Source organism: Sapajus apella, unplaced genomic scaffold (assembly GCF_009761245.1).
Source record: "Sapajus apella isolate SASKATOON/1434 unplaced genomic scaffold, GSC_monkey_1.0 scaffold205, whole genome shotgun sequence".
In the NCBI taxonomy this organism is placed as follows: Eukaryota; Metazoa; Chordata; class Mammalia; order Primates; family Cebidae; genus Sapajus; species Sapajus apella.
Window position 1 is genome coordinate 339,936 of NW_022437145.1, and position 12,458 is coordinate 352,393.

The following is a 12,458-nucleotide window of genomic DNA, read 5'->3' on the forward strand; positions in this document are numbered from 1 at the left end:
GTGCCATGGAGTTTTATATGTTGATTCTGTGTCCTGAAACTTTACTGAATTCATTTATTAGTTCTACCAGTTTGGGGAGTGTGTGTGGTGGGGGGAGGGGGTCTTTTGAGTTTTCTATGTATGTGATCATGGCATGTAGAAATAATCTTACTTTTTCCTTTCTGACTTGGAAGCCCCTATTTTTCTTGCCTGATTGCTCTATGACTTCCAGTACTATGTTGAATAACAGTGATAGGAGTGAACATCCAGCCAGGCATGGTGGCTGACACCTGTAATTCTAGCACTTTGGGAGGCCAAGGCGGGCAGATTGCCTGACCTCAGGCGTTTGAGACCAGCCTGGGCAATTCTGTGCAACCCTGTCTTTACTAAAATACAAAAGAAATTAGCCAGCCTTGGTGATGGGTGCCTGTAGTCCCAGCTACTAGGGAGGCTGAGGCAGGAGAATTGCTTGAACCTGGGAGGCAGACGTTATAGTGAGCCAAGATCTCACCACTGTACTCCAGGCTGGGTGACAGAGCAAGACTCCGTCCCTTTAGAAAAAAAAAAAAAAAAATAGGTGAGCATCTTTTCCTTGTTCTGGATCTTAGAGGAAAGGCTTTCAGTCTTTCACCACTGAGTATGATTTTAGCTGTGGACATTTCATAAGTGACCTTTATTGCATTGAGGTAAGTTTGTTCCATACTTGTTTTGTTGAGAATCTATCATGAAAGGATGTTGATTTTTGTCAAATGCTTTTTCTAGGTCTATTGAGGTGATCATGATTTGTGTTTCATTCTTGTGATTGATCACATTGGTTGATTTTCATGTTAACTGACCCTGTATCCTATGGATAAATCCCACTTGACCATGGTGTATAATCATTTTAATGTGCTGTTGACATTGGTTTGCTAGTATTTTTTATTTATGTATGTATTTATGTAATTTTTTTTTCCAGAGTCTTGCTCTGTTGCCCAGGCTGGAGTGCAGTGGCACAATCTCAGCTTACTGCAGCTTCTGCCTCCCAGGTTCAAGCAATTCTCCTGCCTCAGCCTCCTGAGTAGCTGGGGTTACAGGTGCCTGCCGCAGTACCTGGCTAATTTTTGTATTTTGCTTTGCTAGTATTTTATTAAGAATTTTTGCATTTATGTTCATCGGGGATATTGCCTGGTAGTTTTCTTATGTTATCTTAAGCTTTGGAATCAGGGTGATGCTGACTTTACAAAATGAGTTTGGGAGTATTCTCTTTTTGAATTTTTGGTAAGAAGGGCTAGCGTTCTTTGAATGTTTGAAGGTAGAATTATCCTATGAAGCCATCTGGTCCTGGGCATTTCTTTGTTGGAATTTTTTTTCTTTTTTTTTTCTTTTTTGAGATAGGGCCTCATTCTGTTGCCTAGGCTGGAGGGCGGTAGTGTGATCATTGCTCACTGCAGCCTCAATCTCCTGTGCTCAAGTGATCCTCCTGCCTCAGCCTCTCATATAGCTGGGACTACAGGTGTACCCCACCGTTCCCAGATAACTTTTTTTTTCTTAGTAGTGATGAGATCTTTCTATGTTGCCTAGGCTGGTCTCCAACTCCTGAGCTCAAGTGATCCTCCTGGCTCAGCCTTCCAAAGTACTGTAATTGTAGGTGTGAGCCACCACACTCAGCCTGGAATGTTTTTGATTACTGATTCAACTCCTTGTTTGTTATTGATCTGCTCATGCTTTCTGTTTCTTCTTGATTGAGTCTTGGTAGTTTGTGTGTTCCTAAGGATTTATCTATTTCTTCTAGGCTATTCCATTTATTGGCATATAAATGTTCATAATAGTCTCTTAATGATCCTTTTTATTTCTGTGTCATTCATTGTAATATCTTTTATTTATTTGAATCTTCTTTAGTTAATCTAGCTAAAGGCTTGTTGATTTTGTTGATCTTTTTAAAAAGCCAACTCTTAGTTTTTTCTATTTTATTTCCACTTTAATTTTTCTTCTTCTACTAACTTTGAGTTTGTTCCTCTTTTTCTAGTTTCTTTGTTTGTACAGTTAGTTTCTTTCTTTCTTTTTTTTGAGACAAAGACTTGTTTTGTCACCCAGGCTGGAGTACAGTGGCTCAACCTAAGTGCACTGCAACCTCCGCCTCCTGGGTTCAAGCGATTCTCCTGCCTAGCCTCCAGAGTAGCTGGGACTACGGGCGGTGCCACCATGCCTGACTAATTTTTTGTGTTTTTAGTTCAGATGGGGTTTCACCATGTTGGATAGGCTGGTTTCAAACTCTTGACATCAAGTGATCCACCCGCCTTGGCTTCCCAAAGTGCTGGGATTACAGTTGTGAGCCACTATGCCTGGCCAAAGTTAGGTTGAGATCGTTCTTGTTTTTAAACGTGGGTATTTAATGCTATACATTTCCCTTATGGAACTGCTTTTGCTGATTCTTGTAAATTTTAGAAAGTTGTAATTTTATTTTTGTTTCAAGGTATTTTAAAATTCTCTTTTGATTTTTGTTTTATCCAATTGTTCAAGAATGTATTGTTTTTATGAATTTGTGAATTTTTCTATTTACCTTTTGTTGTTGATTTCTAGTTCATTGCACTGTGGCCTAAGACTATACCAGGTATTATTTCAATCTTCTTAAATTTATTAAGACTTGTTTTGTGACTGAACATATCACCTATCTTGGAATATGTTCCATGTATGCTCAAGATGAAATTGTATTCTGCTGTTGGGTAGACAGTTCTGTATGTTAGGTCTATTTGGTGTATAGTGTTATTCAAATCAGTTGTTTATTTCTTGGTTGTCTGCCTGAATGTGCTCTTCATTATTGAAAGTGGAGTACTGAGTTCCACTACTATTATTATAATGTTTTTAATCCCTCTCTTCCTGTCTGTCCATATTCGATTTATATATTTAAGTGCTCTGATGTTCAGTACATATATGTTTATAATTGTTATGGCTTCCTGTTGAATTGAAACTTTTATCATTATGTGATGACTTTCTTTGACCTTAGTAACAGTTAAAAGTCTGTTTTGTCTGATACAGGTATAGCCACCTTTGGTCTCTTTTGGTTATCATTTGCATGGAGTATCTTTTTCTAGCCCTTTATCTTTAGTCTGAGTGTACCTATAGCTAAAGTAAGCCTCTTGTAGACAGCATATTCCTGGATCTTTTTTTTTTTTTTCAATCCATTCCACTCTATGCCTTTTGATTAGGGGTGTTTAATCCATTTACATTTAAAGTATTTATTGGTAGGTAGGGATTTAATATTGCCATTCTGTTAATTGTTTTCTGTCTGTTTTCCAGCTCTTTTGTTCTCTTCCTTTCTTTTCTTTTTTTGTTATTTGATGATTTTTTGTAGTGGTTTGCTTTCATTCTTCCTTTGTCTGTATCTTCTGTGTACATAGTACAGGCTTTTTCTTTGTGGTTACTATGAGGCTTGTATACATTTTATTTTAGTTATTGAGATGGAGACTTGCTCTGTCACCCAGGCTGGAGTGCAGTGGCATGATCTTGGCTCACTGCAACCTCTGCCTCCCAGGTTCAAATGATTCTCATGCCTCAGCCTCCCGAGTAGCTGGGACTAGAGGTGCATGCCACCACACATGGCTAATTTTTGTATTTTTAGTAGAGATGGGGTTTTACCATAACGGCCAGGCTGGTCTTGAACTCTTGATCTCAGGTGATCTGCCTCCCTTGGCATTTCAAAGTGCTAGAATTACAGTCATAAGCCACTGCACCTGGCTACATTTTCTTTCAGTTACGACCACCTATTTTAATTTAATGATAACTTCAATTGCATACGAAAACTTTACAGGCATACTCCCCTCCACTATGTACTCTTCAAGTTAGAGTTTACTTCTTTTTATATTGTGAATTTTTATATTGTGAATCATTACCAAATTTTTGTGGTTATAGTTATTATTGATACTTTTGTTTTTCAGCTTTTGTATTAGTGTTATGGGTAAATTGGGTACCACCATTACAGTGTTACATTATTTTGTATTTGACTATATATTTACCTTTGCTTGTAAGATTTATGCTTTCACATTGCTTATTAGCATGTTTTTAATTCCATTTGAAGAATTCCTTTAAGCGTTTCTTATAAGACAGGTCTAATGGTGACAAAATCAGTTTTTGTTTATGTGGGAAAGACTTTATCTCCCTTTCATTTTTAAAGGATAGGTTTGCAGGATATAGTATTCTTGGTTGCCATTTTATGTCAATATTTTGAACATGTTATCCATTATTTCCTGGCCTGCAAAATTTCTGTGGAGAAATCTGCTGATTATCTTTTTTGAGACAAAGACCAAAAAAAGTTGCTTTTTTCTTGCAGCTTTCAAAATTCTTTGACTTTGACAGTTTCATTATAATGTGTCTTGGTGTAGACTTATGTCCAAACTATTTGGGGTCCTCTGGGCTTCTTCAGTCTGGATGTCTATTTCTCCCCAAAGACTCGGAAATCTTTTTAGTTATTATTTCTTCAAATACACTTTCTACTCCCTTCTCTTTCTTCTCCAGCTCATAACCTCATAATGTGTATATTAGTTCACTTGGTCGTGTCTCATAAATCCTATAAGCTTTCTTCACACATTTTAATTTCTTTTTTATTTTTTCTCTTCCAATTGGATAATTTCAAATGACCTGTTTGTGAGTTTGCAGATTCTTTCTCTGCTTGAGTCATCTTCTGAAGTTCTGTATTGCATTTTGTAGTTCAGTCATTATATTCTTCAGCTCCAGAATTTTTTTGATTTTCCTATATATTTGCTGAACTTCTCATTTTGTTCTTGCTTTGTGTTGTTTTCCTGATTTCATTAAATTGTTTATCGCTGTTCTCTTGTAGTTTGTGGAATTTCTCTAAAGCAATTATTTTGAATTATTTATCAGGCAATTCATGGATATACATCTTTGGATTATTTACTAAAAGTTTGTGTTCTTCCTTTGGTGTTGTCATGTTTCCCTGATTCCTTGTGATCTTCCTAGCCTTGCATAGGTGTTTGCACATTTAAAGAAGTAATCATTGGCTGGGTATGGTGGCTCATCCCTGCAACCCCAGCACTTTGGAAGGCCAAGGTGGGCAAATCACTTAAACTGAGGAGTTCAAGACCAGCCTGGGCAACACAGTGAAACCCTGACTCTATCAAAAAAAATAGAAAAATTAGCCAGGCGTGGTGGTAAACATCTGTAGTCCCAGCTACTCAGGAGGCTAAGATGGGAGGATCCCTTGAGCGCAGGATGCAGAGGTTGCAGTGAGCCAAGATTGCAAAGAAATTTCACTGGAAATTTCTATTTTAAAAGCAATGTGAATACGTTAACAATACTGAACTACATGTTTAAATTTTTTTTTTTTTTTTTTTTTTGAGATGGAGTCTCGCTCTGTCACCCAGGCTGAACGTGTGAGCCACCATGCCTGGCCAAAAAATTATTAAAAGGATAAATTTTATATTACATGATTTTTATCCATCCTGGAGTGCAGTGGCATGAACATGGCTCACTGCAGCCTTGGCCTCCTGGGTTCTAGTAATCCTCCTGCCTCAGTCTCCCCAGTAGCTGGGACTGCAGTCACACGCCACCATGCCCAGTGAAATTTTATTATTTGTAGAGACAAGGTCTCCCTTTGTTGCCCAGGCTAGTCTCAAACTCCTGGCTTAAGCAATCCTTTTGCCTTGGCTTCCCAATATGCTGGGGTTATAGGCATGAGCCATTGTACCTAGCCAAAACCAAAATTTTTATTGATCTTTTCAAAGAACCAACTTTGGTTTTGCTGATTTTCTCTATTACTTTCTGCTATGGCTTGAATGTTCCCTCTGAAATTCATGTTGAAACTTAATCCCCAATGGGACTGTATTGTAAAGTAAGGCCAGCTGGTTGCAGTGGCACATGCTTAATCTCAGCATTTTGGGTGGCTGAAGTGGGGGGATTCCTTGAGGGCAGGAGTTCAAGACCAGCCTAGTCACCATAGCGAGACCACGTCTCTACAGAGATTTAAAAAAAGAAAAAAAAAAAAAGACCAGGCACGGTGGCTTAGCACCTGTAATCCGAGCACTTTGAGAGGCCGAGGCTGGCAGATCATGAGGTCTGGAGTTCAAGACCAACCTGGCCAACATGGTGAAACCCTTTCTCTACTAAAAATACAAAAATTAGTTGGGCATGGTGGTGGACACCTGTAATCCCAGCTACTCAGGCGGCTGAGGCAGGAGTCTTTTGAACCCGGGAGGCAGAGGTTGCAGAAAGCTGAAATAATGCCACTGCACTCCAGCCAGGACAACAGCAACAGAGCAAGACTCCGTCTAAAAAAAAATTAGCCAGGCGTGGTGGCACACATCTGGTGGGATAGGGACAGGGATGGATAGAAAGCATTCTAGGTACAGACATGGTGAAGCAGGGAAGCAGGGCACATTCAGGTAACTCTTCTCCAAACCGAAAAGACAACTATTGCCTCTCTGAAGCAACAGAGAAGGAAATCATCTTTTCTTTTGTTAACAACTCAAAACTCTAGCTCCAGACCAGGTGTGGTGTTAACAGCTCACAACTCTAGCTCCAGGCCAGCCGAGGCAGCTCCTGCCTGTAATCCCAAACCAAGGTCGGTGGATCACTTGAGGTCAGGGGTTCAAGACCAGCCTTCCCAACATGGTAAAACCCTGTCTATACAAAAATTAGCTGGGCATCATGGCAGTTGCCTGTAATTCCAGCTACTTGGGAGTCTGAGGCAGGAGAACCCGGGAGGTGGAGGTTGCAGTGAGCCAAGATCGCGCCACTGCACTGCAGCCTGGGCAACAAAGTGACACTCTGTCTTCAAAATAATAATTTAATAATAATTATTATTACTAAAACCTTCCAAAAAATAAAGCACCAGGCTCAGAAGAGTTCGCTGGTAAATTCAATATGTTCCAGAAAATAGGAACAGAGAGAAACACTTGCTAGCTTATTCTCTGAGGCCAAAAATACGTAAGTACCAAAACCATGGCCAGGCGTGGTGGCTCATGCCTTGAGATTGGCCTGGCCAACATGGCGAAACCCTATCTCTACTAAAAGTACAAAAGATAGCGTGGTGTTGTGGCAGGGGCCTGTAATCTTAGCTACTCGGGAGGCTGAGGCAGGAGAATCTCTTGAACCCAGAAGGCAGAGGTTGCAGTGATCCAAGACCTCACTTCTGCACTTCAGCCTGGGCAACAGAGCAAGACTCCATTACCCCTGCCCCCAAAAAAACCCTAATTAACAAATAAATTAAAGATCTGAACAGACACCTTACTAAAGAAGATAAACAGATGGCAAACACACGTATTAAAAGATGCTGAACATCATATGTCATTAAGGAATTGCAAATTAAAACAGTGAGATACTGTTACACACCTATTGGAATGGCTAAAATCCAAAATGCTGACAACACCAAATTCTGGTGAAGATGTGGAGCAACAGGAACGCTCATTCATTGCTGCTGGGAGTACAAAAATAATACACTTTGGGAGACAGTTGGGCAGTTTCTCACTAAACTAAATATATTCTTACCATATGTCACAGCAATTGTGCTCCTTGGTATTTATCCAAATAAGTTGAAAATCTATGTCCATGAAAATCTGCACTCAAATATTTATAGCAGCTTTATTCGTAATTGCCCAAACCTGGAAGCAACAAAGATGTCCTTGAATAGTTGAATGGATAAACACTGGTACATCTATACAATGGAATATTATTCCTTTTAGTACCTTGCTTAAAAAGTAATATGTTGTCAAATCATGAAAAGATATGAAGGAACCTTAAATTCGTATTGCTAAGTGACAGAAGCCAGTCTGAAAAGGTTATTTACTGTATGATTCAAACTCTGTGACATTCTGGAAAAGGCAAAACTATGGAGACAGTGACAAGGTCAATGATTGCCATAAGTAGAAGAGAGGGAAGGGAGGGATGAACCAGGTAGAACAAGGATTTTTAGGGCAGTGAAACTATTCTGTATAATACTGTAGCAGTGGATGCACCTCATTACACATTAGTGAAACCCCAGTGAATGTATAGCACAAAGAGTGAACCCTAATGTAAATTATGAACGTTGGCTAATAATAATGTTTCAGAATTATCAATTATAACAAATGTACCACATTAATGCAGGATGTTAACAACAGGGGAAACAGTGAGGGAAGAGAGGGTATATGGAACTTGGCATTTTCTGCTTAATTATTCAGGAAACCCAAACCTGGTCGTTAAAGGGCTTGGATCAGGGGAGGGTTGGGGAGCCTATTTAGGGGGAGAGACTGATTTCCCACAACTTTTTGTCTGACTCCCAAGCTAGATGGCAAAAACCACCATGTAGAAAAGCCTGGGCCTGAATAACTACTTATTCAGGTGCCATTCTCAGTGCTTTACATAAATTAGCTCACTTAATTCCTCAGCAATAATCCCATGAGGTAGGAACTATTATTATCCCCTCTAAAGGAAGTAGAATATTCTATTACATTATCCCCATTATAGAGGAAGCAGAAGCACAGAGATTAAGTAGGGTGCCTAAGATTACACAGCTGTAAGTGGAGTGAGGATTTACATCTAGGTATTAGCATATACAACTAAATTACCATCTTATTCTCATTTATAAACCCGTCAGTCTTTTTAAGAAGGAAAATCATCTCTATTATTTTACACACCCCAAGTCAGTGCAGATGGATTTGTTTCACACTGGAGAAGTAAAGGGTCTTTGTAGAGGTAAAGGTCTGTCTTTGTAGGACACGTTTACACACAGCCTTTCCAGGGACTGTCTTGAGGAATAGTTTTAAAGAACTTCTTGACGCTCTTAAAACAGGAACCAACTTGTATTTTTTTTTCTCTTTTTCTTTTTTTGAGATGGAGTCTGCCTCTGTCACCCAGGCTGGAGTAAAGTGGTGTGATCTCGGCTCACTGCAACCTCCACCTGGGTTCAAGTGGTTCTTATTGCCTCAGCCTCCCGAGTAGGTGGGACTACAGTAATGCACCACCATGTCCAACTAATTTTTTTGTATTTTTATTAGAGACAGGGTGTCACTATGTTGGCCAGGATGGTCTTGAACTCCTGACCTCAGGTTATCTACCTACCTTGGCCTCCCAAATTGCTGAGATTACAAGCATGAGCCACTGTGCCAGGCCTGGAACCCACTTGTATTTTTTTCCTTGGAGTCCAGAAATTCTAGACTATTGCTGGAAATAAGAGTGGCAAAATAGGTACTTTTTGATAATTCCCCTTCCAATACTTTTGTCTTTATTTTACCAATATGTCTTTGGCCTGTGCATATTTCCTTGGCAGCGCCTCCCAATGGTCACTCAGTCCTGGACATCTGGCCAGTCCTTCTTCATCTTCACTGCGATCACCCCTGTCCTAACCTCCCTGTCTCTCACCTGGGACCTGGAACAGCTAATTGTAGGCTCTCTGTATACCTGAAAGGATCCGGTCAGAAGACAAAAGCCATGCATTATTTGAACAGAAAGATAGTTATGCAACCATAAGCACTATGATTCCAGAACACTTTCATTACCCAAAAAGAAACCCCATAACCATTAGCAGTCGTTTCCCATTTCCTCTTTCCTCCATCCCCTGGCAACCATTTATCTACTTTTTGTATCTGTAGGTTTACCTATCCTAGACATTTCATGTAAATGGAATAATGTATGTCCTTTGTGTCTGGCTTTCACTTAGCATAATGTTTTCAAGGTTCAACCATATGTCAGTATGGACGTACTGTGTGCATTGCACAGATATAACACATTTTTATCCATTCATCAGTTGATAGATATTTGAGTTGTTTCTACTTTTTGGCTATTATGAATAATGCTGTGAGCATTCACATACAAGCCTTTGTGTGGACATATTTTTAAATTTCTCTTAAATGTCTACCTAATAGTAGAATTGCTGGATCATATGGTAACTCTGTTTTATATTTTAAGGAATTGCCAGGCAGGTTTCTACAGTGAGTGATGACTAATGATGTTAGGCATCTTTTGATGAGCTTATTAGCCATTTGTATAACTCTTTGGAGATATGTCTATTCAAATTATTTGCCTATTTTTAATTAAGTCATTTGTCTTTTTATTAAGTTTTATGTATTCTGGATACTGGACCGTAATGAGAGTATATGATTTACAAATGCTGTCTCCCATCCTATGAGTTATCTTTTAACCTTGTTTTTTATTTTTTATTAAAGAAAAATAGAGGCTGGGCACGGCGGCTCACGCTTATAATCCCAGCACTTTGGGAGGCCGAGGCGGGTGGATCACGAGGTCAAGAGATCGAGACCATCCTGGTCAACATGGTGAAACCCTGTCTCTACCAAAAATACAAAAATTAGCTGGGCATGGTGGCGCACGCCTGTAGTCCCAGCTACTCGGGAGGCTGAGGCAGGAGAATTGCTTGAACCCAGGAGGTGGAGGTTGCAGTGAGCCGAGATCGAGCCATTGCACTCCAGCCTGGGTAACAAAAGTGAAACTCTGTCTCAAAAAAAAGAAAAAAAAGAAAAGAAAAATAGAGATTGGTTGCGGTGGCTCATGCCTGTAATCCCAGCACTTTGGGAGGCCAAGGTAGGTGGATAACCTGAGGTCAGGAGTTCAAGACCAGCCTGACCAAGATGGTGAAACCCCATCTCTACTAAAAATACAAAAATTAGCCAACTGCAGTGGCACATGCCTGTAATACCAGTTACAAAAAAGCTCACCAGGTGTGGTGGCATGTGCCTGTAATCCCAGCTACTTGGGAGGCTGAGGCAGGAGAATCCCTTGAACCCGGGAGATGGAGACTGCAGTGAGCCGAGATTGCGCCACTGCACTCTAGCCTGGGCGACAGAGCAAGACTCCATCTCAAAAACAAAAAAAAAGAAAAATGAAAAATAGAGACAAGGTCTTACTATGTTGCCCAGGCTCTTCTTGAACTCGGGCCTCAAGTGATCCTCCCATTTCAGCCTCACAGTGTGCCGGGATTAGAGGCGTGTGCGACTGCCTGGCCTCTTTAAACTTTCTTGATAGTATACTTTGACATGGAAACATTTTTAATTTTGATCAAGTCCAACTTATCTGTTTTTTTCTTTGATTGCTTCTGATTTTATTTACTTATTTATTTTGAGATGGAATTTCAAATCTGTCACCCCGGCTAGAGTGCAGTGGTACGATCTTGGCTCACTGCAACCTCCACTTCCCAGGTTCAAGTAATTCTCCTGCCTCAGCCACCTGAGTATCTGGGATTACAGGCATGTGCCACCATGTCTCAGTAATTTTTTTTTTTTTTTGTATTTTTTTCTTTTTGTGATGGAGTCTCGCTCTGTTGTCCAGGCTGAAGTGCAGTGGTGCAATCTCGGCTCACTGCAGTCTCCATCTCCCTGGTTTAAGCAATTCCCCTGCCTCAGCCTCCCAAGTAGCTGGGATTACAGGCACATGCCATCATGCCTGGCCAGTTTTTTTGTATTTTTAGTAGAGATGAGGTTTCGCCATGTTGGCCAGACTGTTCTTGAACTCCTGACCTCAGGCAGTCCACCTGCCTCGGCCTCCCAAATTGCTGGGATTATAGGTGCAAGCCACTGCACCCGCCGTTGCTTTTGTATGTATTTTTAGTAGAGGCAGGGTTTTACTATGTTGGCCAGGCTAGTCTCAAACTCTTGACCTCAGGTGATCTGCCCACCTCAGCCTCCCAAAGTGCTAGGATTATAGGGGTGAGCCACCGTACCTGGCCTGCTTCTGATTTTAGTGTCCCATCTTTTTTATTTATTTATTTTGGGACAGATATTTCGCTCTTGTTAGCCCAGGCTGGAGTTCAATGGCCTTATCTCAGCTTACCGCAGCCTCCACCTCCCAGGTTCAAGCAATTCTCCTGCCTTGGCCTATTACAGGCGTGAGCTACCATGCCCGACTAATTTTATATTTTTAATAGGGACAGGGTTTCTCCATGTTGGTCAGGCTGATTTCGAACTCTTGATCTCTGGTGACCTGCCTGCCTCAGCCTCCGAAAGTGCTGGGATTACAGGCGTGAGCCACCGCGCCTCACGATTTTAGTGTCCTACCTAACTGTTGCATAATCCAAAGTCACTAAGGTTTATGCTTTTATTCTAAGAGTTTTATACTTTTCAGTCCTACATTAGGTATGTTAACCATTTTGAGTTAAATTCATTTTTTTTTTTACATGTGGATATGTAGTTGTCCCAGCACCATTTATTTAAAAGACTATTTTCTAATTGAAAGGTCTTAGTACCTTTGTTAAAAAAAAAAAATCAATTAACTGCCTGGATGCAGTGGTTCATGCCTGTGATCCCAGTGCTTTGGGAGGCCAAGGTAGGAGGTTTGTCTGAACCCAGGGGTTTGAGCCTGCAATGAGCTGTGCCACACCAGTACACACCAGCCTGGACAACAGAGTGAGATCTGGTGTCTAATAAAGAAAAAAATCAGTTACAGATGTATGGGTTTATTTCTGGACTTTCAACTGTATGTCTGTTGTTATGCCAGTACCACACTGATGTTATTACTGTGGCTTTTTGCTAAATTTTAAAATTGAGGCCGGGCGCGGTGGC

The 12,458-nt window shown here is 40.5% G+C and overlaps 1 protein-coding gene across 1 annotated transcript in view; it reads left to right on the forward strand.

Moving 5' to 3' along the window:
• Positions 1–566: 566 nt before the first annotated feature.
• The window catches only part of PHETA2 (PH domain containing endocytic trafficking adaptor 2), a 49,251-nt gene continuing 37,359 nt past the window's right edge, over positions 567–12,458 (forward strand). The window contains exon 1 of the mRNA XM_032270198.1: positions 567–665. The gene's annotated coding sequence lies outside the window, so the exon portion shown is untranslated. The remainder of the gene's footprint in view (positions 666–12,458) is intronic.